The sequence below is a fragment of the Mustela nivalis genome (genome assembly GCF_964662115.1).
Source record: "Mustela nivalis genome assembly, chromosome: 3".
Classification (NCBI taxonomy): Eukaryota; Metazoa; Chordata; class Mammalia; order Carnivora; family Mustelidae; genus Mustela; species Mustela nivalis.
This window is the reverse complement of record NC_139022.1, coordinates 51,012,329-51,040,209: the sequence shown is the minus strand read 5'-3', so window position 1 is coordinate 51,040,209 and position 27,881 is coordinate 51,012,329. Positions and strand designations below refer to the sequence as shown.

Below are 27,881 nucleotides of genomic sequence, written 5' to 3'. Positions count from 1 at the left end.
GGGAAAGAGTTTTACTTTTCTGTTTTCGGCAGGAGCATTCACTTCTGCTCTGTTGGCGTGTTTTATAATCTCAGTCTCTACTAGACAAAAGGATATGTAGAGGTTGTTGGGGAGCTTGCTAAGCGGGTGTTAACGAGCAGGAGAGGTAGTCTACTCAGCTGGCACACACTTTAAATGATGTTGTATGACACGGTGTTCAGGGGTGTGTCGCAGTAGACGATGAATGCCTATTTCAGGAATTCTGTAACAGTCACACTGGAGGGACTAGGCTGTCTGCTGTGGACATGACTGGGTTAATGCTTATCTATAATTTAGGAGTAGACACTCTTGGTGTTGTGCTGGATACGCAGAGAATCCCAGCTCTGGGGGCAGCTGGTACCGTCTCTCTCCCAGGGCACGTGGGACACCTACATACAGCACGGTCTCCAGCTGCAGCATTAGAAGTGGACCTACCCTGAACATATCTCCAGAATGCCTGGTCTCAGCTCTGAACTATCCTGGGATCCTCTGATCCTTCCAATAACCTAGTCTGCTAAGGGTGCTCTTAGGCCACTTTTATTTGGGGAGAAAAAAAAAAAAGAGAGAGATTGGAGTCAGAAGAGAAGGAGAAGACTTGCCTCTGATCAGAGCCAGTGAGGGATGGTGCGGGATCCACGCCCTGGTGTGCTGGGGTGCAGAGCCCAGGCTTCTGTCCACCCTACTTATAGTGCTCTTGTTGCTCCCCAAGCAGCAGTGTGGTGAGAATTAAATGAGCTTGTGTAAATATGGACAGATGGAACAGCGCACAACAGAGGTGGTCATGTTTGTGAGATCATCAAGGCTTTTATTTTTAAAATGTGAGAACACAGAAGGAAAACCATCTAATTTGGCAAGGAAACCTTGGGGTCAGCTTCTAGGAGGAAGTACTATTGAAGGTGACCTTGACGGGTCAGTCGGGACAGAAGGGTGTGGCATTAATACGGCCACATTGTGTGTGAGGGGCAGAGGCAGGATGGGTAGTGATGGGACAGGTGCAGAACGGAGGAGGAACGAGGGATGGAAGCTTAGATGCTCTTGGAATGGTAGGTGGAGGCCAGCTGTTGAGCAGCCTCAAAATATCCTGAACCCTAAAAGGCCAGCTCTTTTCAGTCATTCCCCCAAAGCAGAGGTTTTGGGTGGGTATTTCTTTGTTGGGGGCGGGCTGTTCTGAGCACTGGGGGTATTCAGCATCATCCTTGGCCTCTGCCCACTCCGTGTCAGTAGCCCTCTCCTTGTCCCCCCACTTCCATTGTGAAAAGCAAAATATATCTCTATACATGGTCTGGGAATGGACTTGCCCTTGACCATGAACCGTGGTCCTCAAGTAAGATAAACTTAGAAACTGCCCACCTCAGGAAGCAGAGCGCAGCCAGGGCTGACCTTTGGAAGCGTTCATAGCTCAGAAGTTCTTCAACATCTCAGGGCTAATGGAGGTTTTCTCCTGAAAGTGCATGTGTGTGGGCACCTGGGTGGCTCAGTGGGTTAAGCCTCTGCCTTTGGCTCAGGTTGTGATACCAAGGTCCTGGGATCAAGCTCCATATTGGGCTTTCTGCTTGGTAGGGAGCCTGCTTTCTCCTCTCTCCGCCTGCCTCTCTGCCTGTTTGTGATCTCTGTCCATCAAATAAGTAAATAAAATCTTTAAAAAAGTACACGTGTGCTGCAGATGACGAAGCTAGCTGCCTTTGGAGGCAGGAAGGCTGCAGGTCTTCAGCACAACACACCGGATTTTGCTGCCCTTTGCTCTGGAAATAGGTTTCTTTGTTCAAATCTCTCTTGAATATTTTGCTTTGTTTATGTGTCAGTATTTTAACTTTAGAAGATGTCTTATGAAGTCAGGAAGCTTGTCTTTTGTATTGGGTATTAATATCTATTTCAAGCATACATTATGTAATTTCTGCGATGGACACATATCTTTTCTGTAATCATCATCTATAAAATACAGTATTCCTGCTGCTTGGCACTGTGTTTAAAAATAAGGTTTCGATTGCATCAAATGTTTAGAATGTGAAGTCAAACGATGGTTGAACTGAGCACACAAGTTATGTGCAGGGATTATTTTTATTATAATAGCGAATCTTGGTATTTCAGTATTTGATTAAAATAAATAATAACCCTAAGTTTCTCTTAAAAGGAAAAGTGCACACATGCTTTCCTTCGCTCTTTACTATATCCATCTCAATCTTAAAAACACTCCAAGTCATGGTGAAATCAAGTAAATTGTCACCGCAGGGCAGGCGTCCACAAACCCAAAGGCCAGGCTGGGCAGGTTCAAGCAATGAAGTGGGCTAGAAGGTTTATTCGTTTTAGTCTAAAAGATGACATTGGGGCTCCTGGGTGGCTCAGATGGTTAAACGTTCGACTCTTGGTTTCCGCTCAGGGTTAGGAGATCCAGCCCCAAGTCGGGCTCCACACGCGGTGCGGAATCGGCTTGAGATTCTCTGCCTGCTCCCTCAGCCCAGATGAATCTTTAGAAAAGACTGAGCCACGGGGGCTCAGTCAGGTAAGCGTCTACCTTCTGCCCTGGGATCAAGCCCCTTGTTAAGCTCCTTCGCTCAGTGGAGAGTCTGCCTCTCCTTCTCCCTCTGCCCCTCCTCACTCCTCATGCATTCTCTCTCTCTCTCTCTCTTTCTCTCTCTCTCTGTCTCAAATAGATAAATAAAATTAAAAAAAAAAATGTTAATTATGGAGGGCCGTGGTTGAGAGGGGAACTGCCGTCACTCCTAGTCCATTGTCCCCTTGCCAGCTACAGGCCTCGGTTGCTAGAGTTCAGGTGGTTTAAAGAAATCCACAAAGGTATTTTCACGGTAAATCCATTCATACTTACAACAGGCTCAAATAAAGGAGACTGTGCAAACCAAACACCATGTACGGGATGGTCCGTTTATCGCCCCCTTCCCCTGGGAGCCACCTGTGTTGTGGCTTCACGTGCTTACTGGCACCCACGCTCTGGGTGCCCCCGGTTTGAGAAGCAGGGCCTCGGAGCCAGGGCGACCATGCAGATGCCGTCAGATCCCTAGTAACTTGAAAGGAGCGAGGCAGCACTGGGATGTCTGTCCTCCAGCATCCCCCAAGGGACCCCTACCCTGCTTTAGCAGCAGCTCCGACTCAGTCCTACCTACTGGGTTTTTATGCATCACCCCTCCCCCCAACATACACCCATCCCTCCGCTAAAACACCCCCACAACCTTTCTCCTGTTACCCGTTTGCAAATCTCTGGGTCCTGGTGTCTCTCCTCTGAATGCAAGCTTATTTGCTCTTCCTTCTTGAATCAGGGAATCCTGAAATGAATTCCTCCGACCAGTGTAGGGTCGGGAGGCATTGAGTCCTCTCTCACACTCCCCACACAGCCTCTGTTACTCTGTCCTAAGACTGCAGAGCTCCTTGGCAGCCACGGGCACGCTTAATTCGCCATGAACTTAGTGTGAACTAGAATTCCTAAATCTCTTTTATATATTCTGCTTCCAAGCCATATTTTCTCTCCTACACTTGTAATAAATTACTTTAGCATGCTCCGGGATGGTGATGACTCAAGAGGGCCTGCAGCTGGTAAAGCTGTTTGTGCCTCTCAGCAATCCTGGGCTGCTGCCGCGTGTTTAAACCTGTTTGCTTTTTAACATAAATATCCTTCTTACCTTCTTGTCAGCGGTCAGTTTATGCAGTTGCTTGTGTGGCCGTCTCTGGTCCTTCTCCTTGGCTGCTTCTGGTCTCCTAGGAGTTGGGAATTCAGGCATTCAGGAATTTTAGAATCGTGGAATGAGAATTTCTAGAATTTCAGACAAGAGAGATGGTCTCTGTGTGGGGGCCCTTAGTATGGGTCAAGCATGTGGGTACAGGTTGGATGATGTTTCTTTTGCCGGTCAGAGTCCTTTATTTTCCCTCCAGTTTTCAGGTCTGTAGAGGAGTTCGTTGTTCCCTCTAGGACTCCTGTCTTGGCTGCACAGAGGAGCTCTTCCCATTAAGACAGCCACCCTTCTTCACCTTCTTGTCTCCCCCAGCTGTCTGAGAACTGGGACCTCATTGTGGACACCTCCTAGGTAGGACCCAGGCTTGGATGCATGTAACTTCTTACGTCTACTCTCTCCTTGTAAAGGTGAAGCTTCAGCCATTGTGGAGAGGCCATTTATAGACAGAATGGTTAATAGCCTTCTGAGACCTGACATTCAGTCCATGGTTTTTGACTAGTGTTCCTGTGGTTGGTGTGATGGTACGTGGTCATTAGATTAGGTCTTTGCCATCTTCCTCTCTCCTCCTTTTCAACTGAAAGGTAGACCCCTGGGTCACTTAGTTGGTGTAGTGTCTGACTCTTGGTTTTGGCTCAGGTCATGACCTTGGAGTTGTGGGATCAAGCCCTGCATTGGGTTCTGTGCTCAGTGGGGAATCTGCTTCCCCTCTCTCTCTGCCCCTTCCCCAGCGTGTACCCATGCATGCTCACTCTCTCTCTCTCTCTCTCTCTCTCTCTCTCTCAAACAAATCCTTAAAAAGTGGAGGGAATGAGATGTGGGTTTGGGCACAGAGGTTCTCAGAATAACTTTTTCTTTCACTACAATATATATATATCTGTAAGTCTTTTAAAACTTAAATTGCCTACTTCAGAGTATAATTCTAGAATTGGAGATGTTGAAAGTTGAAACTGTTAGCTATCTAGTATGCCTCTGTCAGGGGAGTATAAAGTTTTTACACTGAAGTTCTTTCTTTGGACATGCTCAATTGACTTAAACATCCAGGTCTTTTTTTTTTTTTTAAAGATTTTATTTATTTATTTGACAAGGACATCACAAGTAGGCAGAGAGTAGGCAGAGAGAGGTAGGGAAGCAGGCTCCCTGCCGAGCAGAGAGGCCGATGCGGGGCTCCATCCCAGGACGCTGGGATCATGACCTGAGCCAAAGGCAGAAGCTTTAACCCACTGACCGACCCAGGCATCCCCTAGCAAAATGAAGTCTTACAGGTTGGTTTAATTTTTCTTTCACCATCTTTCTGACCAGCCCAAATAAAAAAATTATGTTATGCCTATAAGTTAAGGAAAACCAATTGAGTTGGTGGGAGAGTGAGTGGCAGACAATCAGAAGCTGATGTCGCTTTTCCAGACCATCTTAAGTAAAAACAGAGCTTTGGGTTAAGGACCTGAATTATCCCATGATGCTCTGCCAAAGTATTGATACTTTGTTATTGCCAAGTTCATCTCAACAAAAATGGTGCTGTCAAGTAGGAAAAGAGTCTCCTAAGAGCAAACAGTAACATTAAGAGATGACAGCTCTTTGGAAAGTCACTAAAAATTAAATGCCAGCTCTCTCCTCTCATGAGCTTTGGAGGGAGGTGGCGATGGGTTTGGGCATCAGACATGCATTCTACTCGGCCAAGCTTTATGACTTTGGATAGTTACTCTAACCTCCATGGGCTTCAGTTTGTGCAAGAGAAAAATAGAATGGGGAATTGTGAAGAGCGGAGGAGTGTGGAAGGGAGGGTAACAAAGAAGGAGGGTAGGGTGGCGGGAGCTAGGTGAGGGTAGTAGTCCTTTATTCTTACACCTTCCCACGTCTTGTGTCAGACGGAACTTGAGGGAGTTTTAGGCAATCGTTCCTCACTAGTTAGTTCACACCCACCCTGGATGGTCTGCCTTCCCGCGGTGCTCTTAGGATAGGGTTTTTGCCTCTGCGTCATTCCCCAGGTGTCTGACTAGCTCTGGGTCTATATTCCCAGACACTGTGCTGGATACAATTTTCCTGTTAATGTAGCTAAGGGTTGGGAAGGTCATTTGGGGGCCTTTAATGCAGTGTTTCCCTGCAGGCTTATTTGGAAACAAAACCCCTGGGCGAGGCCAGGCCCCTCCTCAGGAGAGAGATGTCTGTGGGAGAAGGAGGTTGCTGAGTCAATGACCTTGATGTTTTAGTCAGGGCTGAACACCAATTGGACACTCTTCTTTCTTAAGTAGGAAAATGTTTTTAAGAGTAGTGTTCTGGGTTTTCTCCAACCTGGCACCTAAAGGGGAAAAAAAAGATTGATGTGAAAGGAGTCCTATGTTGAAAACATTGAAATTTTAGAGATACTTATTCTTAAAAAAATCTTTTTTTCTCTCTGTCATAGCTTAAACTTTTCAAACCTCCCTCCAGTTTGAATCAAGAGGGTAAGGGACTTGCATTTTGGCTGCTAGAGTGAGCAAGCAGTCTTTAACCTTCCTACCACCCCCCTTAAGATTGAATTTATTTATTCCGAGAGAGACCGCCAGTGGGGTGGTGGGCAGAGGCAGAGGGAGAGAGAGATTCTCAAGCTGACTCTACCCTGAGCACAGGGCCCAAACGCGGGCTTCCATCCCAACTCATAACATCACGACCTAAGCTGCTGAAAGCAAGAGTCAGAGACTGACCGGATTGAGCCACCCAGCAGCCCCCTAACCTTCTAAATCAGTAACAGTAAGGAGCAGCTGGGCTGCTGAGCGATCCAGAGTCCCGGCTGTGGAAGGCCGTCTTCTGGCAGCGGGGTACCCAATGCAAATCATAGGTTGCACATGTGTTCTGCCCACCTGGACACCTTCCCCACACAATGAGAGTTTGGGTTTTGTTTTTTTTTTTTTGTTTTTAAAGATTTTATTTATTTGACAGAAAGCGATCACACGTAGGCAGAGAGAGAGAGAGAGAGAGAGGAGGAAGCAGGCTCCCCACAGTGCAGAGAGCCCGATGTGGGGCTTGATCCCAGGACCCTGGGATCATGACCCTACCCGAAGGCAGAGGCTTTAACCCACTGAGCCACCCAGGTGCCCCAGTATGAGAGTTTTTATACCTGTTGAAATCCTACTCCCAGGCTCAGCCTAAATACCCACTCTCTAATAAAATCTTCCTAAGTCCCACTTCCCCGGCTTGTGTTCCCTCTCTCACTGTCTCTCTGTCAAATACATAAATAAAATCTTTTTTTTTTTTTTTTAAGATTTTATTTATTGATTCGACAGACAGAGATCACAAGTAGGCAGAGAGGCAAGCAGGGAGAGAGAGGAAGGGAAGCAGGCTCCCTGCTGAGCAGAGAGCCGGATGCGGATGCGGGGCTCAATCCCAGGACCCTGGGATCATGACCTGAGCCGAAGGGAGAGGCTTAACCCACTGAGCCACCCAGGCGCCCCAATAAATAAAATCTTTTTTTTTTTTTTTTTTTTTTTTTTCTTTATTTGACAGAGAGAGATTACAAGTAGGCAGAGAGGCAGGCAGAGAGAAAGAGGAGGAAGCAGGCTCCCTGTGGAGCAGAGAGCCCGATGCGGGACTCGATCCCAGGACCCTGAGACCATGACCTGAGCCGAAGGCAGTGGCTTAACCCACTGAGCCACCCAGGCGCCCCCAATAAATAAAATCTTAAAAATAAAAAATGTTCCTAAGTCACCGCTGAGGGGAATTGCATGGAATCTGCGATGCTGTCTGGTGGCAGATCATTGGGACCTGCACTTTGGCCCTGTCACAAGCCTGCACTGGCTGGAGGGGCAGCGCGGTTACTCCGTAAACACCTTCTGCTGTAGATGGTCACCTCCTCATGGGCTAAACAAGCAAGTTTGTGCTGGGAGCCGGATCTCGGCTAAATGTAGGCACTCCGCGTCTTTTACGGAGCTGGCACGTGAGTACTGGTCTCACTGTGATGGGAAGGGCATCGTAGGTCACAAGTGCTGCAGTAGTTTCCTGTGAGCATCTCTGTGTAACTTTTGGAGGTCTTACCTTTTGAAGTTGGCGAGTGTCTCATCAATCTTCCACACCTTAACAGAATGCTCTGTGCCTAAGGGTCCCCAGGATACGCATGTTAAATAAATTCCTTAAACATTTCGTTAGCAAAAAGAATGTGTGCACCCATTTAACCGCCCCGCACCGCCGGGCCGGGCTGGAGTGCTCTAACAGAAGAACAGACGTGAGGGGCACTTTCATGTAAGCCTTTTGGTAAATGCTAACAGGAGGCAGATGTTTTGTAGGGTGTGCATAAGGCAGTTTAATTTCTCCCATCCTGTGAAAACCTCTTTTAAAGCTCCCCCGATGGAGAAAATGACCTGACAGGTAAGGCGTCCCCCCAGGGGAGGAAGAGCACAGCAGCAATTACTGTAGGAAGACACGGGACTCTTCCTGCAGAGTCCTCTGAGCTGACACAGAGCCCCGGGCAGCTCACTCTGGCTGGATGGTTAGGGGAGAACAGGTGATGCAGAGAGCTGGTCCTGTGGAGAGCACCACATCTGTGAGGGGGCAGTTACAAGCCCCCTGGGCAGGACGGCACACTCAGAATGCACCGGGAGGTGGGGGGAACACTGGCTTGTTCTTCACGGTGACCAGTTTCACGATCTTCTTATTTTTCTGCCGTGTTGGTTTTGGATCTGTGACTTTTACATGCGAAGAGAGGAGCTATCCAGACGGGCGAGCTTCGTTTTGGTTTGAGGTCTGCATTTTGCGGTTGACACTGCAAGCCCAGAACCTCTCATCTGTCAGTGCTGTTACCCTTTCCATTCGCTCATACTCCTCCCTTTTGCTGCATCGATTCCAGTGGGCTAGGTATCCTGCAGCTGGGGAAACTGAGGCCCCGAGAATAAAGTTAGATTTGACCCTACTCTTCGGATGGCAGTGTGTAATCAGCATATAGCAAAGGCCACCGTCCATGGTCTCTCATTTGTATTCCATTCTGTAGTGAGAGATGCAAGGGGCTTTCGTTGGATGCTATCAGTTTCATCTTTGGAGTTCATATATGTTATCTCTTAGTAAGTAATGTATATATAATATATGATATGTATAATGTATATTATGCTTAAATACTGACTTCAGTATTAGAAACAGTACAACAGCCAAGCTGAATTCCTTTGGGTCTCTGTGAAAGTGTAGCTCACCAGAACCTATTTCTGAATCCTAATCAGGACATTTCAAGGCTGGTCATGGTTTTTGGACAAATAGTGCTGGTCTCAAATTTGCCGGATACGGTCTTTGAAGAGGCCTGTGTGCATCCAGGCATATTTTGTTAGCAACAGAACCAGGGAAACTGCTTCTTGGGATTCAAAGCTTCCCGTGAAAATCTATTTTTAGGCCTTGTCTAAACCTGGCAACTGTCTAAATTGTCTTTTTCTGGTGATTGAAATTGAGTTGTCTTTATTAATTTGTCTTTGAGTTCATGAAGACATTTGTTGGTCTTAAACTTAGAGCTTAGAAGAATGCATATAGGTTTTTAGGTCACTGCTACATCAATATAATTTAATCAGTTTGGCTAGTCAAAGCTATGGCTCTTCAAAATTAGAATTGGCTATTTGGGATTATTTCAGACTAAATTATGAACAGGATTAATGATGGTTTGCAATGTAGAGTGCTGAATGGGGACAGGTAGGACATTATTTCACATAATTCGAATTTTTTTTCTCATTAGAGAAATAATTTTACCCTTCGTTGTAAAATATAGGAAGTCAGAGAATACTAAAGCCAAAATTACCTAAAATCCTGCATCCAGTTATATTTACCATTTACCTTTTTTTAAAAAAAATTAACATATAATGTGTGATTTGTTTCAGGGGTACAGGTTTGTGAGTCTTCAGTCTTACACAGTTCACAGCACTCACCATAGCACATACCCTCCCCAGCGTCCATCACCCAGCCACCCCATCCCTCCCCCATCCCCTACCCCCAGCAACCTTCAGTTTGTTTCCCCAAGATGAAGAGTCTCTTAACAGTTTGTCTCCCTTTCTGGTTTCCTTTTGTTTCATTTTTCCCTCCTTTCCCCTATGATGCTCTGCTTTGTTTCTTAAATTCTGCGTATCAGTGAGATCCTATGAAAATTGACTTTCTCTGATTGACTTATTTCACTTAGCATAATACCCTCTAGCTCCATCCATGTCGTTGCAAGTGGCAAGATTTCAATTTTTCGATGCCTGTGTAATAGTCTAGTGTGTGTTTGTGTCTGTGCGTATGTGTATGTATATGTATATGTACGTATGTATATATACCACATCTTCTTTATCCATTTGTCAAGGGACATCTGGGCTCTTTCTATAGTTTGGCTATTGTGGACATTGGCTGTTTACCATTTACCTTTTAATATTTTCTAGTGTATAGAGAAAGAAACTGGTCCTCTTGACATTGTCGATACCCTAACAGGTGCAAATGGGTATTTGTTTTGGATAAGAAGCGGTGACAGTATAGCATAAGCATTTGCCATGTCTGTCATAGGAATTTTTGTTAAGAAGCTGCTCATGGGCCACTCAGCCCTGCCTGGAAGGTGAAGGAGAAAGAGCCCGCGAACTAGAATACTCTTCTCTCACCAGTGTAGCTTGAACAGGGTTGAAAGCAGAGGGGTGACGTGAAAGAGGAGGAGGGAGTCAGTGGTGCCGTCTGCGAAGAACAGCAAGTGGGTTTGGCGGGTGGGTTCTCTGTGCAGTATAGCCCACAAATCTGAGTCCTACCGTATTTATTTTCCTTCATTAGATTTCCAAACTGGAAGCACTGAACTGAAAACTCGAAATGTATAAGGTTATTAAATTGAAAGCATGGGAGTCAGAGGATGGAAATGAAGAGAAATGAGACCAATAGAGGCATTAGGAAAGAGAAAATGACCAATTCAAAACCAGGTTTGGGGGGTGGGGGGGGATGGTAAGCAATAGAGCTGGGCCAGTGGAGTCTAGAGCCGGCAGCGAAATAGTGCTCAGGGAGGACGGTGTGAGGAGCTATATCTGTGCTGGAATTGGGGGAGGAGGGTGGCAGGCCACCACTGAGCTCATTCTCTGTAGAAGTCTTCTTCAGCTGCACTCGCGAGGTGGGAGTAGAAATATCTAGGAAACACATAGTCCAGCACGCGAAGCTACTTTTCAGAGAATTCAAAACCAAGACGTAGGAATGTGTAGCAGTAGCTTAAGTGAACACCCCGAAGCCCTTGGTTCGGGACGGTATCGGGCTGGGTGTTACATGTGCTAAATCATTGGATACTTGCACAGCCACAGGGCATGGAAGTGACAAATGGTGGAGCTGGGATCTGAACCCAGGTGTGCCTGCACTCTAAGGCCTTGCTTTTGGAAACACCAGCAGCCCTGGGCTCTCGTGCTCCCCAGTGTGAGATGGAAATAGGTGGTATATCCTTGCAGAAGGCTCACGGTTCCTAACGTGGTTGCCAAATTTGAGTAAAATCTTACTGAATTCAGCCACGTCCTTTTTTTTTTTTTTTTTTAATTAATGCAAAATGTATTATTAGCCCCAGGGGTACAGGTCTTGAATCACTGGGTTTACACACTTAATAGCACTCACCATAGCACATACCTTCCCCAGTGTCCATAACCCCACCCCCCTCTCCCTACCCGCCTCTCCCCAGCAACCCTCAGTTTTGTGAGATTAAGAGTCTTTTATGGTTTGTCTCTCTCCTGATCCCATCTTGTTTCATTTATTCTTTTCCTACCCCCAAACCCCCCACGTTGTCTCTCTACTTCCTCATATCAGGGAGATCATATGATAGTTGTCTTTCCCCAATTGACTTATTTCGCTAAGCCTGATACCCTCTAGTTCCATCCATGTCCTCGCAAATCAGCCACCTCCTTTTGTCTTTTAGAGAACTTGCATACAATTAATTAGTAAATGAGGCACTACATTAACTTCTGAGATCAATGGAATCCAACTGGCCTTAATTTAACAAAATCCTGCATCTACAGTTTTTCAAGTCTTAAAAGGAGCACAGTGGTAACCCAAAACCCTTGAACCGGGCTTGGGAAGAGTTTTCCTCGGATTCGTGAGGAGTCCAGAGCCAGTCACTTCAGAGTCCTGAGCATGGCCCTGAAGTAGCTCGTGTTCCTAACAGCCAAAGTCCTTGTCTCTAACAGCACTGGAGAAGACAAATGTACCTAGTGCTCGGCTGCAAATGGATTAAAGCAGTGTTGATCCTCATCTGTCAGAACAATTAACGGGAGTAAAATACTTGCCCTACTTAAAGCAGATGGAGGGGGAGGGGAGAGGAGCCAGGGAAGAGGGGAGGACGCTCTGTACTACTGTTCACAAGATTAATGTTGCTCTGTGGGCAGAGAGAGCACTGGATTTATTTTCTGAACATTACATGGATTTACAGGGATGTCAGTTATTGCTGAAAGCACAGACTGTGTTCTTAAGGAGTCTCTGTAGGGTACTGAATGAGGCACAGAAGAGGTGTGGGGGTGGGGAGTGGCACGTGAGATATATAGCATCTTTAACAGTAAAGTACGACTTGTTGACCATTTGTCCTCTGATTTTTAAACTCTGTTAAATCCAAGGCTTAACAGTAGCACAGCTTCTTAGAGGATGTATAAATATTGTTACAAGTTTTTTTTTTTTTTTTTTTTTTTTGATAAATAGAATGGACAGACACAGGACTGTAGTGACTAGAGACGATAGCTCTGTGTTTTCAGGGAGACGTGAGATGCCCTCTGCCTTCCACAAGGACTGGATCCATGCTACCAGGGTGGGAGGAAAAGAAAACAGCGTATTAATTAAGAATGAGACCTCCAGGAGGATTTTATTATTCCTCGACAGTGGAAGTGGAATGGGAAGATTGTTGAGGTTAGCACAAGAATGATAGAAGATGACAGTTGTGTGAGGAAGAATATTTACATGAGTGCTGCATCAAATTTTAATTATAGGAAGCCCACTGAGGAAGGCAGCGGGCTGTTGGCGGAAATTCAGCCATCCCTGCTAGGACCGGACGTGGGGGTGAGAAGGGAGTATTATGGGGTGACCGCTGGCTGTGGGCAGATTGGGTAGAGATCATATTATTCCTTTGGTTATGCTCCCCACAGTGTTCCTCATAAATAAATATTCTGCCCTGGTAGCTGCTCCTCCCCTGTTATGCTCTTCTTCTTGCCTGCTAGTCCCTCAGTTACTGGAAGTTCAGAGTCCTCTGCTGTCAGTCACGGCTTTCATGTTTCAATGAGATACTTAGCCATCTTGCTAGAAGAGCTGCTGGGTGCTGAGATGTCAAGATGGTCGTCTCACCACTGGGATGTTGTCTTTCTGAACAGGGACAGCAGAAAGGCAGCACCATAATTAACTGAGGACCACGAGTAACTTGCGCCTTCCCTGTCTGAATCCCTGCTTCTTCTCTGAGCAGCATCTCTTCCTTCCTCTGGTCTTTGTCACCACTGAAATGGGGAAAAAAATTAACTCTGTTCTGATTTGGGGAAAAAAAAAAAGTGTACATATAAACATTTTTTATATATGTTATATTTTTTAAATTAGTAAAGATCAGAAATTTCCTGTATATGATTGAGAAAATTGAGTATTTCCTTGATAACATTTACTCAGTCATTGAAAACATATGAAGACTCTGCACCCACTTAGGAAAATCTATACAAGATAACAGTAAATGAGCAATGTATGTACACTATGATTATAGCCATTAAAAAAACACACACACATGGTTAAAAAATGGAAAGGACCATAGAGAAATCTAATAGCTGATGTAATTGTGGTTTTCAAAATGTAATTTCTAATTTCTTTATATAAAGTAGTTTTAAAGGTAAAGTATATTTAATCTTAACATTGTTCATAATCCCAAGCAGGCTTACATAATTGACTTTAATGCTCACGTTTGTTCTGCAATTGTGTGGCCGACACACAAACTTCTAGCTGTAGGTTTTCCATCCCTGTGCATCTCAGAAGTCCACACTGTGTCATTGTGCAAGTCCCACGAGGGCCCTCCAATGCCCGGTTAACCTTCCCATAGTTCCCCATTCCCCCGAGCAGGGGAACTGAGTAATACTAATCTCTACCATACATACATTCCACATTTGCTGTGTGCCATGTACAGTGATGGGTGTTGTAAACCAGTCAGACACAGTCCTGTTCCTCAGGGGGATCTAGAGGAAGAGACCCAAGAAATGGAGCCACTGGGTAGTGAGGTAAATGCCGCAGCAGGAAGGAGGAAGGGCATGTGGGAGTGGGGCCCCCCTGGACTCAAGAAGACCTTTCAGAAACCACCCTAGTGAGATGTGCGGTTAAGTGGCACAGGGTGGTAGGCAGGGGTTGCAACGTACCCAGAGAACTGCCATCTGTTCAATATGGCCAGAGAACATAGATTTGGGGCAGGGAGGGAAGGGTGTGGTTCTTAGGCCAGATTGAGAAATTCGGACTCTACCTAAGAGCAAAGGAAAGTCACTGAAGGATTGTTGCCGTTTTATAGTGATCTTTTAGCAAGAGAAGTGACACGCAATACTCAGAATTGCATTTAGAGTGTCGGCTCTGGCTTTGGAGAGCAGTTGGGAGAGAAGACCAGAGGCAGCAGAGCCCAGTAAAGCACGGTTGCTGCCATCCAGTGGAACAACGGCATGCTCAGTTAGAATGGGGATAGCGGGCACGGGGAGGAGCAAACCGTTTCCCGAATGACTTACCAGGTAAGATCAACAGGAACTAATGGTAAGAGTGAGGAGCAGGGAGGAAGAATTCAAAAAAGAATGCCCATGTCTCTAGCATAGGCAAAAAGGCACGAAGAACCTGGCTCATTGGGTTGAAGCAGCCAGCAGGTGAGCACGGTGATGGGGGGGATGGGTTGACTTCGCGAGGGAAGAAGACAGGTTGAGTTTGGAAGGGGGTGAGCTTATCCCTGGACACAGAGGTCTGCTGGCAGCTGGATGTACGTACAGGTCTGAGGTACAGGAGAGCTGTCACCAGGGCTGCTAGGTTTGAGATCAGTGTTTCACTTGTGTGTGAGGCCTGTGGTAGAGAGGCAACAGAGGTCATTCACCCTGAGAATTCTGCTGACAATAGTAGTTTTTGGAATTGCACGTGCCAGCTGAGCATGCAAGAAAGAACTTTTCAGATTTGAGAGTTCTCTATTAGCTGTTGCGCGCAGGGCACAGGCCCCTCACTCTTGCCGCTGGTGCCGGGCTGTTGCTGCAATCCTTCAGAAAGAACCTAGCCTGAGCCCAGCCTTCCATCTCTATTGTTGTAACCGCCTTATTTTTACATGGCATTTTAATATACAACAAAAGGGAATTGGGGAATTATTTCTCAGAGATCCAAAGCACTTACCTGTTACAGCAAACACTTTTTGTTGTGAGGTGGAGAAAATAGAATTATCTCTTTACTTTTCTAATGGATACTTGAACTTGATTTTTTTTTTTTTAATGGCAAAATCAGCTCCTTGAAAATCAGCACAGGATGTGGCCAACAGACTTGAAAGTGTTTTGCTCCTGCTGTTAGGAGTAGGAATAGGAATGGGGGCAGGAAAAAAGGGAGTATTTAATGCGGTGGTTTTTAAACTTGGTTTGCTTTTTCTTTCCTTTTTTGAGTCTAGACCTATGCTGATCCTAACAACTGAATTTTATTTAGTGATTCATGGGTCAAGAACTTCAGGTTGAAAACATGAAAAATACTCTAGGAATAGTTGACTGGGGACTATTTTATCTCTTTCTTAGGGTTAACTATATTTTAGAGTATATTCTAAGGACTGTCATGTGATCTTTAATTTATTCCCCAGTTACTCAAATTTGCCATTTCATACAACCTCCTTAATATTTTCCTGAGCAGGTTGAACAAGGCTTTCAAAAGTCAAATAAATTATGGTGGATATAACCTCATCTCTACTTCTCTGTCACTGCTTCCCCTGCAGTTTGAGTGGCTAATTGAACACCAACTAGAGTAATCTGATTTGCATTTTCCCTATCAAATGTGCCACTCTGTGAATAGCTAAATTAACTCAGTCTTCCTGGAATATACCCAAATGTTGAGAACCATTTAGGACTTTTCAAAATCATTTGGTCTATTAGCTCTGTCTTAAGATAAGCAGAATAAATGAGTCCCTGAAATCAAAGGGAAACTAATTGTAGAACCTCTTTCCAGCTTTGAGTCATCAAAGCTTGGCTGTCTCAAGTATGTTCTAATGGGGTTCATTATTTTGTTTGTTCTACATTTGATAATTCTGAGATAATTTTACATTTGCATTGTTAATATCCATTTTTCAAAATTTGTTGATATGTCTATTTATTTTCAAGAATAATAATTTATTAGCCTTCCCTTTCGAGGCACAAAAGCTATACTTGCCCATTTTAACAAGTCAAAATACCATGGAAGCATTGCATGCAAAAGCCAACTCTGTCTCTTTGCCTCCATGTATTTCCATCTTCCTCCTTAACTAATGCATGTTAACAACTCACTGTTTATTCTTCAGTACCCATCTATGCTCATATATACAAATACGGAAAACATCTTTATGGAAAAAGATCAGACTGTCTGCATCCTCCTTTAACTTCTTTCAGACTTACCAATATATCATGGTTTTCTAACATCTCCAGTAGATCTCATTCTTCCTCAAAGCTGCAAAATATGGATATGCCAGTTTATTTATTCGCTCCCTTGTAGATGAGCAGTCTCTGTTTTGCTTGTTTAGTTCAATGTCATTATTACATTGCTATAGTATCTTTGTAAATAGATCCTAAAACTAGTAAATGAAGTCAAAAGAGATACTTCCTAGATATCCTAAATAATGCAAGTGATCCTTACCAATAGGCTGGGCACAATTCACATCATTCCTTCCAGCGTCCACCAGCTGGTTGATTTTTCTTAGTTGAGTCCCTTCACCAAGGTGTTGGGAAGAAAGAATGGGTCAGGAGCCCTGAGTCAGGTCATCTTTTGGACTCAGGTTGCTTCTCTCTCTACCCACCCATGTCCTGAGCCCTTATTCTTTAAATGTCTTTAATCTTTCTTAGCATTGGCTCCAAGGACTCCCCTCTCCCCCAAACAGGACTTTTTTTTTTTTTTTTTTAAAGATTTTATTTATTTATTTGTAAGAGAGAGAGTGAAAGCGAGCACAGGCAGACAGAGTGGAAGGCAGAGTCAGAGGGAGAAGCAGGCTCCCTGCAGAGCAAGGAGCCTGATGTGGGACTCGATCCCAGGACTCTGGGATCATGACCTGAGCCGAAGGCAGCTGCCCAACCAACTAAGCCACCCAGGCGTCCCCAAACAGGACTTTTTAAAAGCAGTTTGCTGACCACTCTACTCCTCCATGGCAATGATATAAAGGGGACCCCACTCTAGTAAGGTTTCTATAGTTTTCAAGCATAAATTCCTACTCTGTGGTTTTAGTCCATCTTCGTATATCCCAGTGTTACCCTCTTCTTTCTTTTGCCCTTTGTGTCACTACTGCAGTAATTTATGGAGGTTTCCATCTTTGGATTTATTATGCCATTGATCAGAGTTTGGCGCAGTGGCCTGAAAGTCCCTTGTACACCTTTGCTACAAGGGCATTCAGAGTTAGAGTGTTGTTTTAGCCATTTCGGGTTAGAGAGACTTTACCAAATAAGATACTCACGACAAAAAAAAAAAAAAAAAAAAAAAAAAAAAAAATTCTGGGCCACTTGGATTTCATTCATTCATTAACTATATGTGTGCTTGCCCTGGAATAGCTCCTGGGAATAAAATACTCTTAGGGAAAAACAGGCATGTGTTTGTCCTCGAGGAATTTGTGTCTGGATTAAGGAGAGCCACTACATGTTTTTAGCAGGCTTACACATGACTCACTGACTTTGGGGGTGGAGATGGGGAGAGTGAAAGTTTAATGTTTAATGTTCTCATCCAAGCCCTATGTGATTTAAAAAAAAAAAAGAAAAATCTTCATGGTGATTTTATCCAAAGAATAAATAGCTAAAATATTTTTGAAAAACAAACGGGATGTTTTAATATAACATTAAACATTAAAATACCGTCATTTAAAATAGCATAAAGAGGATTTTGTTGTATCATAGTGGCTGCAATAAGAACCGTAGGGGTTTAATTATTTAGTAGTACTAGGACAATTGTTAAGTAAAAACAAATTTGGATTGGTAACTTATGTAATAAAATTCCATACGGGATAAAGGTTTTTAAAATGACCATATTTTAAAAAATGAAGAAAATGTAGGTAACTCTGACTAGAGTAGAGAAGAAATTTTTAAATAAACGGGGAAAAAATCTGTGAAGAAGATTTATGGAGACAACTTAATAATATAAAACATAGATGCAAAAAATGCTATATAATTTTTTTTCAAGTTCATAATTTATTGTACAAATTGAGTATCACATGATGAGTTGACATTAGCTTCTCCAGGCATGGGAACTTAACAGATGGGGTACAGGTTAAAATCCATTTATGTTGCTTTCACAGCTGTTATTTTTTTAGACCTTAACTTGAAGTATGGTCTGATACTTCAGTGCCTCCATATGTGGCCAGTACACACAATTCATTCTACCTGTGAGAGTATAAGAATTGAAATATTTTTTGATACCAGTCAAATGGGTTTGGGCATCAATTTCTGGACCTGCCATGATTTCAGTCTTACAGAAGGCACCAATTCTGCCCAAAAATGCTATATAGGTTAAAAGGTGAACAGAACAGTCAACTAAGAAAGAATAACTTCAAATACATATGGTGAAAGATGAGTATCTATAATACCCTTCAAACTCTAAGAAGTCAACATCCTGCCAAAATGGGCAAAGAACATGAATAGGCAATTAGGAATGTAAAGCCATATGTCTAATAAACTTAGGGGGAAAAAAACCTAGCCTCAAATAATCAAGGAAACAGACAAAAATCATTTTGGAACCATATTGGCAGAAGGAATTTTTACATGGTCTATCTAGATTTGCTGGAAGTAAAGCAAAATAGATATACCTGGCAGAAGTATATACTGCAGTAGCTTTTCCTCGGCTTTTGTGAGGGAAGCAACTTCACATTCAGAGGCTTTGGACAAATAATTCTATTTACAGGAATATGCCTAATGTTCTTCACTGCAGCATTATACAACCAGGGAAATTGTTCACACATCCAGTAACCAGTTGTTGGTTAAATTATGATATATCCAGCACATAGGTAATGACATCAAGATAGGACAGATGTCCATGAGTGAAGTCTTCTTTCTTGTAGGTTTCCTCTGGGATCTGTCAATGTTTAGGAGGTGTAGAGAAAGAGCAGATTCTTACATTTGCCACCTCTGGTCCTTTTTATGCCAACAAGATTACTTAGGAAACTTTGTACATGGAAAGTAAAGATTTCTGAGCTCTAAACCTACAGGAAGTATGTGACCACATATGGAATGAATGGAAGATGAAGGCTATTCTGTATCCACATGAATTGCTGAAGAAGCTATAATCACCTCCAAAACCTTACCTGGGCTATTAAATAATCTGAAAGAGATGATAGTGACACCTGAGATGTTTACCTGTGTTGTTTTGTGGTCATATGGGCAGAAACTGCACCATTGAGCTCTGAATCCTGTTTCATTTGTAAGTGGAATTTGGTCATCAGTATTAAGTCAGGCACCTGGATTGTTTGAACTGAATTATGTTCATTTGGTATGAACGCAATGGTACATGTCTCTGTTGTCTTCCACTCATTGACTGGAGAAAAGTATCCTGTGTGTTTTCATATAGAATCCTTTCCGTAAATAATAATTCTTTTCTTTCTAATGTTCCCACAGTGCCTGAAGTCCATCTGCCACATTTGAGTAGCTTTCCATTTTTATTTTCTCAGGCCAAATTTCAGGTGATGGTAGATCGATCATGGAGGTAGGGAAGGGAGGGCCTTCCTTAGGCGGGGCTTCCGACAACAGTGTTAGTTACCGCCAAGTTCCAAGGCTCCTCGGTTGACAAACAGATCTCTCTGAAATGCTTTGTGCCTTGAAACCTCACAATTTCTGGAGAATTCCTTCCCGATGGCTGCTGCTTTTCTTGGAGACTGCCCAAAAACCACTATGAAATGATAGGGGACATAGAGCCACTGATTACATTTTCTGGGTAAAGGGGGTTTCTGCCTTCTGCTTGTCTGTGCATTTTTGCCCTTGTTAGCTAACTGTGAGACAGGACCCTAATACATTTGGGGGCAGGAATGCAAACTAATTGGTACTCAAGTGATGAAACCACTCTACTTTCTGTGCTTCCTTTAGTCTCCAGAGTTAAGAAAATGGCTTCCTGTCCAATAGGAGATTACCTTGGACCATGCCGTGGTTAACAGCTTGCAGAATTTGTCTCGGGAGCTTCTTGGTGGATATATGAAGTTGTGATAGGATGTTTTGTGTGAAAGCAGATATCTGAGTGAACTTGAAGGAACTCACTTTCTGTGATTCATTGAGGTCATGGCCAAATGCCCAGACAGAGCAGAAATGCTCCGCAGGAGCACCTGACATGTTTGAAGCCACAGCTTTAGCGGCGGTCATTCCCAATACTTCAGTGAAGTGTCCATTCAGAATTCAGAGTTGCCAGTGTGGGGGTCAGACACCTTTACTTCGCTGTAGGAGACCTGACTTCAGGAGACTCCTATTAGCATAACCATATGGCATGTAATTTGGCAATATGTGGATCCTGACCCTCAAACTTCAAGTCTCGTCCTTAAGATCCCTTCTCCTTCATGCTCTTTGGTGGAACAGAACACCTCAGAGGTGCTCACTTACACTGTAACCTCTGACTTCATTAGCAAAGAGGCTGTTGTCCACGTCACTTCTTTGCAGACTCTATGACAAAGGCAACGTAAAGTGTGTGAGAGATGAATTTTGAAGAACCAAGTAGGAGGAGTTAAATATAAAAGTCAGTAAATACTCCACTTGAACTATATCCTGTAACATTTTTATGGTGCTTGTGACCTATAACCTTTATCTAAACATTTTCCTCTCTCCCCAGTATCTGTGGGATGTGGATATGGTGAATATTAGCTTCCACAGCATAGATAAACAACAGGAGGGGTGGGGGGTAGATAGAAGTTGGGCCCTGAGGTACTTGAGTTATAGGCACACACAAAAAGCAGTGAGCTTCCCATCATTCATGTGGCTGTGTTTCATCAGATTTTCAGCAATGTGGCTTCCTGCCCAAGAGGTGGGAAAATTGCACATTGCCCAATCCTACAAGAGAAGGATGTTTCTGTCCTAGGGTAGAAATAAAGTACGTTGACAGAAAGGAGGAGGGGAAAAAAATGAAAGAAATAACAGGACCAGGTACAGCCTGGGGCTCCACTTGTCCTTCTTTAAAAGAAGTAGTTGCTGGAAGGCAAGAAAGAAAAAAATTAATATGCATGCCACATTAATTATTTCCTGCCATGAAGACCAGCCTGTCCATGATCCTGCGCTTTCAAAAAAAAATTTTTTTGTGTGCAATTTATTAAAAAAATTCCTCATTTTAGTGGAGATGTGGGATAGATCCTTCTCATTCTATCGTGGTAGCTATAGCCAAGGTAGTATGCACTTGTCCTCCCCAGAACAAAGTGCATTATTTAACCAAAGTGAAGTTGGGCAATGTATAAATGCTGGGGAGGATCGCATGGTATCATTTATGCCTGTCTCCCAAGCAGCGTGCTTTGCTGACTAGTCCCCGAATTGCCTCTTGCTGCCTGAATAGCTACTATTAAAGAAATGAGGCATTTTGTTTTCCAGACAGCCCTCTGATTGTTCCCTACACTCACACAGGAGTGCCTGGCTGCAGAGCTTTCTATTTTTCTTCTAGGTCATCCCACAGCAGTTCAAAAGGTGATCTGTCACGGGGAGGAGGGCAAGTCAATGCATTTTAAGAAACCCGCCCTTGTGTCTCCCCGTGGCCAGAATGTGACCTGCACGGAATATCTGAACTTGAACATGAACCCCCTTGGCTCTGCACCTGAGCCGTTCGACCAGGTCTGAATGAGAGAATTCTTTTTTGAGAACAATCTCAAGCTGTTTCTTAGTCCACAACTCAACTCCACCCAATTACCTAAGTATGAACGCTCCTCCATGTGCTTCTGGGAGGGGGTGGGGTCGGCATTAGAGGAGATGAGGCGAGATGAAGGCTTCGACACATCTAGCTGCAGGAGTGATCCTGCAGGAAGTCTTTCAAACGGCACATTTTTGGGGGGGGAAAATGGAGGTATAATTGATAGACAACCTTATTTATGTTAGCTTCAGGTGTAAAATATACAATATTTGTATGTATTGGAAAATGATCAGCACCATGTCTAATTTAACACCTGTGATCACACATAACTATGGAGTGTTTTTTTCTTGTTATGAGAACTTTTAGGCTCTCCTTTCTTAGCAACTTTTAAATATGCACTACAGCTTGGTTAAAGACAGTCACCATGCCGTGCGTCACGTCCCCGGGACTTCATTTATTTTATAACCGGACGTTTGTCCCTTTGGACTCCCTCCACCCATTTCACCCATCTCCTGCCCCACTCTCTCCCCTCACTCTGACACCCACCAGTCTGTTCTGTGCATTTGTGAGTTTGGTTGTGGTTTCTTTCTTTTTTTTTTTTTTTTTTTTTCCCCTCCCCTCCCCATTTTTTTTTTTTTTTTAATAACCTATAATGCTAATTCTCATCACGATTCTTTCCCTATTTCCCTTTTTCCTTTCTCCTTCTGGATTTCCTGGCTTCCTTCAGAACTAATGGCTGCCTTCATGTATATACATGTTCATTTGTATATACATGTTCATTCTATATAGCATGTTCATTTTCGTTTTCCTTTCCCTTTGTCCTTTGGACTGAATTCTTTTCCCCTTTCCTTCTTCCCTTCTTGTCTACAGAACCACAAAAGCGATGCAAAATCAGTGTCCTCCTTCTCCTTCAGGCATCTGGGATGGTGGGACAATTCCAGAATTTCCTTAGGGGGAGGACTCGGGATGCTCTGGGGCCGGGGACTGGGGAGGGGGAGGCACAAGGGGCCTCGCCGTGTCTGTTTTCTTGGCCAACTTCTATTAGGTGCTTACAGGAGAGCTGATGGGTATTCTGGGGGCTGAAGCCTGCCTAAGTTATTGTTACTAGTCTAACCCAAACTCAAGGAGTCTTTGCTTTATTTATTTATTTTTAAAAAATATTTTATTTATTTATTTGACAGAGATCACAAGTAGGCAGAGAGGCAGGCAGAGAGAGAGGAGGAAGCAGGCTCCCAGCGGAGCAGAGAGCCCGATGTGGGGCTCGATCCCAAGACCCTGGGATCATGACCCGAGCCGAAGGCAGAGGCTTTAGCCACTGAGCCACCCAGGCGCCCCAAGGAGTCTTTGCTTTGTAGACTTAAAAGGATAAAATGCAGTACATAGAATTAGCATTGCCAAGTCTTTGGTGCCTGTGTTGCTCTCACCTCTCTAGCTCTAGTCCTTTGTGCTCTTCCCTACTCCCCATCCACTAAGAGGGCTTCATAAAAAACCACAGACACAGAAGAGAAGCTTGGGTTGCTGTGGCCTGCACCCTATTCAAACTTGGAGATTTGGAATTCCAAAAACCGCAAGAGTTCTGTGCATATGGTATATTCTGGAATTTAAACTCACCGTAGGCGAGGTCTGCTTTATATTAGCATCTTTCCTAGCATAGCTTTATCCTTCTGTGTACTCTATTAAGGTATTTCTGGGGAAATCACTTAACGTATGGGGCATGGCTGATCTTTTTTTAAAAGTTTTTTTTTCCTTAAAACATACATGAATAACTATTTTTGTCCCAAAAATGCAGTGGGAGAAAGAAATGCATGTTTTTTCAGAAGGTTTCAAAGAACAGATCATGTAAAGCACTGGTCTGAATGTATATGAAGATACTCTTACCATCTGGAATTTATTAGGAAAAAAAGAACACATATTCAGTGAAACTGTAACAGTCCATATTTCAAGTTATCAATTCCTTAAGGCTCCCAGCTCCCGTGTTGAAGTGAGCGTCTACTACACCCCGTGTAAGCTCCAGATTGGCTTGCCGGGACTTGTCCGAGGCTTAATGCACACTGGGCATGTGAAATGACTAGAGGAAAGTCACCTTAACCTTGTTGCTCTACAAGCTGGAGAGTTCCAGCTCTGTGAGTCCACAGGAAATGATTTGAGATGTTCCCACTTTTTTTTTTTTCTGTGAGCATGAATCTGTTGCTCAAAAGAATGTAAAATCTGGAATGAGGCAGGTTAACTTTGTAATTTTGAAAAAGAATGCCGAGAGAGGAGGCAATTTCTGAATAATTTTAGTTTCTTTTGAGATGTGAATTGAAAGGGCGAACCGATGCCATACGTTAGGCGTGTCTGCCCCAGGAGAAATCGCTTTAAAGCTAGAAAGGGAGGTTAGATCTCTTTCATTGTGATTGGCGGGGAGAGTTCTCTGTACCTTTTACACCCTGTTATTGTGGGAGAGGGGGAGCTCTTCCTTGATGTATCAATCGTTTTAAATACCTGGTTCCTGGGTGCCTGGGTGTCTCAGTCATGAAGCATCTGCCTTTCACTCAGATCATGATCCCGGGGTCCTGGGATCAAGCCCCGCATCGGGGTCCTTGCTTAATGCGGAACCTGCTTCTCCCTCTGCCATTCTCCCTGCTTGTGTTCCTTGTCTCACTGTCAAATAAATAAAATCTTTAAAAAAAAAATGACTGCACTCTTTAAAAAAAATTAAATAAATATATACCCAGTTCCAATGCAGTCATTTTGTGGCTAGCTCTGGCCCTTGTGGGTGTGTCAGTGCCCTAGTTCTTAGGCCAAAGTGTAGCAGGGAACTGAAGCCCGCAGATCCCCCGCTCCTGTAGATGCACTTGCTATCGCTGTTTGGTTTTTGTGTTTTTGTTTTTGTTTTTGAAACCCAGCAAACCTCAGAAAGCGTACTTCGAGGGGCCTGTGCGTCCCTGGAAATAACCTCTGTGTTCCTTTGGCACATGAAGAGAAGTGTGCTCCATGATCACTCTGTGTGTTGACTCACCTTGTTTGGCCCCCAGCTCATCTGCTGGCGTAAAATGAGAGAAGCGTCAGACTGAATTTGAATTTCCAGAAGCTGTAGACTGATCCCCCCAGGCTGTGCTGCACCCACACGAGCCCTGAGAGAGGAGGCTCGCCCCCTGTCTTGAAAGGGTTTCCCGGAGCGGAATTCCACAGCCACTGGGGCACCTGCCAAGAAGCTTCCATTCACAGGAGACCTTGGGAGCAAACCCGGGTCCCTGTGCCAAAACGTAAACTCATCATGTCGGGCTGTATATGCTGGGGACTCTCCGTGGGAGAACGCCTCCTAGGCCTGTCAGCTCATGCCCATTTGCCTTCATCCTTCTTGCCTCAGAGCTAAATAAGCCCATTTCACATTGGTGATAGTTTCCGGGGAGCCCAGAACTAAGCTCAGAATTTTTTTTATAAAATGATGCCCGGGATCGAGATGTATGGGAAGATGATCTCGCAGGGTCTTTTGATGTGTCATCCTGTTGATCCGTCTCGGGACAGTGTTTGCATCTGAAGGACGATAACCCCAGCACAGTTTTAGAATTAGCATTCCAGAATTGGGGCTGCACAGAGCAAGGCATTCCAGCCTCTAAGGAAATTGCGTCTAAATATCAGGCAAAATCTTGCTCACCTTCTCCCCTCCCTTCCCGTGTTGAGTCCTACGCCCGGTGATGGGCAGCGTCCATTTCTTTAGCCGTGAAGCTCAGCTTTAATAGTTGGAGTAAATTCTGGATTTTGTAATGTTGAAACTGCAGTATTGCTAGTCGCTGCTAGATGTAGGCTTTCCTTGGACATTTTTGTCTAGGTTGAAAATGTTTCATTCTTAAACAGCCTAGGAATCTTTAATACTTTTTCTGCTCAGTGCCTTTCTGCTCCCAAGAAACAAATAAAGGGGACTTTAGGGAATTTTTGTCGGCATTCTAGTACCTGTCTACAAGGAGGTATGAGGGCAAAGGGTATTGGGGAGGGGGTAGACCGTGCAGGAAAGTCAGAAAGTCAGAGGTCAGGAATCCTCCTGTTTGGGTATGGCGTGTTTGACCTAATGATCAGGCAGGCTTCTTGGATTTGGGAAGACAGGCACTTTGTCCCTGTACACATAGGAGGAATTCAGTTTGCAAGTGAACCTATGTGATGGGACGAAAGCAGTGCCCTATCCAAAACACGGTGATGAAGGAACAGCTTACTTCTGGGAGGCCCTGTGGTAAAATAAAACCTCCCCACCTCCTAGGCAAACCAGATAGTTGGTCTCTGTCCACATCATTCAGCTAAGTCCAGAAACATGCTTGGGTATGTTGCGAGCCATGCCTTCTTCCCTGGAGGCTCCTTCCTTTTGAAAAAGTCAGAGACAACTCACAATGCCCAGAAGAACATTTCTTTCATCAGCCCTCTGGTATGGCCTCCTCTTTATCCTTTCTGCTGCTTGGCTCCCACGTGCTTAGAAAAGCCCCAGGACAGCAGAAGGGCAGAGATGAGCAGTGCTTCAGGAGAGCTCACGTTGCCCTGAGCTCCCCTGCCTGTGGCCGGCGGGGTCTGCCACCATCCCCGCTGTACTTTATTCGTTTCAGCGTGAGTCCGGGAACAGAGGGGCCAGGAAAGGGGAGTAAACCCATAGGAGAGAAAATCTTCGAGGTGAAAAGTGTTCCTTGTAGGTTAGAGCAGGGGGGAGGGGAAAGGGAAACTGTTGATTAATGCTAAACTGCGGTGGACCTGTTGGAATTCCCATTGTGTTGTGGTTTCTAGAGGCAAAGCAGGAGGGCAGGGTGCCTTTGAAGGACAAGGGCTCCTTACAGGAAAGGAACAGGAATGCTGTCAAGCTCGACTCAAACCACAGTGTTTGATTCTAGTCTGTGGCTCACTTGCTTGTGTCCTAGCGTTCAGCTGCAGTTCTGACATCTTTGTGATTTGGCAAGGGATTGTGCAACACTCACCGAGCCCCTGCCAGGCGAGCTCTGGCAGATGGGGTGGGGGCACCCCTGCCTCGGGAGGTGAAGGGCTCACTTATATGCACGGGGGTCGTTCTGGGTTCGTCTGGCCCTGCCCTTCACCTGCGCTGTGGTTCCTCCCTTCCAGTGCTGGGTGAGTACAGGGGAGCTCACCGAAACTCCCTTCTGGTGCCAGTGGCTTTTCCAGTTTGTGCAGCAGAGCTAGAAACCCTCTGGTGCTGGGCACCATCGAACTCTGCAATCTTGACTCCTCCAGTTCTTTCCCTTGGCCCGTGCTGGATCGTGGGATCTGAGGACATGCGACGCCAATACGCATAGCCGGTGACGTGCTATAATGGTAAATGGGATAGGTCAGCCTGGGAGTTTGGGGTTTCAAGTACTAGGAAAACTGTGCCCCTGATTGTTATCTGCATAATGAAGTAATAATAGCTCCCATCTTGTCGGTGAGAATTCAGTGCAACCCATATAAGGCCATTGGCATGGTCTCTGGCTTATAGGAAGTGTGCTGGCCAGATTTCATCGGGAGTGCTGGGCTTGGTCTTAGGTAGTACTTATCAAAAGGAACATTGACATGCTGGAGAGAGCACTGAGGGATAGAGGATCGGTCTAGAGATTTGATGATGGGGAGGGGTTGTTTACGATATGGTGAATTACCCAGAGAGGCAGAAGTACTAGAAGAGAGTACTACAGTAAACATACTCTTTTGCATAAGCCCTTTTAAGTATATTTACACGTAGAAAAATGTCTCACAGATACTTGTGAGTGGTATAATCTCTAGGTGGTGGGGTTAAAGATAATGTAAATTCTTTGATCCAAATTTTTAAGTTTTCTCAATTTATCCATGTAATAAATACCGTCTGGACCATCACAGGGCAGGCTCCGTTCCTCTTGTGCGTTGGCTGTATCCCCGGAATCTTGACTCATCTGCCTTCCGGGAATTCATAGTCTCATGGGGGAAATGGGTCAGCAAAAAGCCTATATGTTACATTGTCCGGTAGTAACAAGTGTTACAAGAAATAAAGAGGAGTAAAATAGTAAAAGTAAACTTGTTCCAGGGGGCTGTTGGGGACGGTGGGAAGCAATCTGAATGACCTGAGAGAATGAAATTGTGATTGCCAGGTTAATTGTTATATACATTTCTTTATTTTATTGACAACATAGTATATTATTATGCATATCGTGCAATTCATTCAACTAATTTTTTTTTCTACCATCATGAACAGATCTTTGTGCACATCCCTGTCCACAGTGCCTTGTGTCTTCTTAACATTCAGATCTATTTTCATGAAAGTTAATTTTGGGGTCACTGTATATGTCCCGCTGGGTTCTT

The 27,881-nt window shown here is 44.4% G+C and overlaps 1 protein-coding gene and 1 pseudogene across 7 annotated transcripts in view; one reads left to right on the top strand and one right to left on the bottom strand.

Annotated features, from left to right (window-relative positions):
- MCC (MCC regulator of WNT signaling pathway) overlaps nucleotides 1-27,881 on the top strand; it is a 435,968-nt gene that overhangs the window by 286,283 nt on the left and 121,804 nt on the right. The window lies entirely within an intron of this gene.
- LOC309861150 (ATP synthase membrane subunit K, mitochondrial pseudogene) lies at nucleotides 16,979-18,254 on the bottom strand (annotated as a pseudogene). The gene has a single exon. The product of its transcript is annotated as an ATP synthase membrane subunit K, mitochondrial pseudogene (transcript).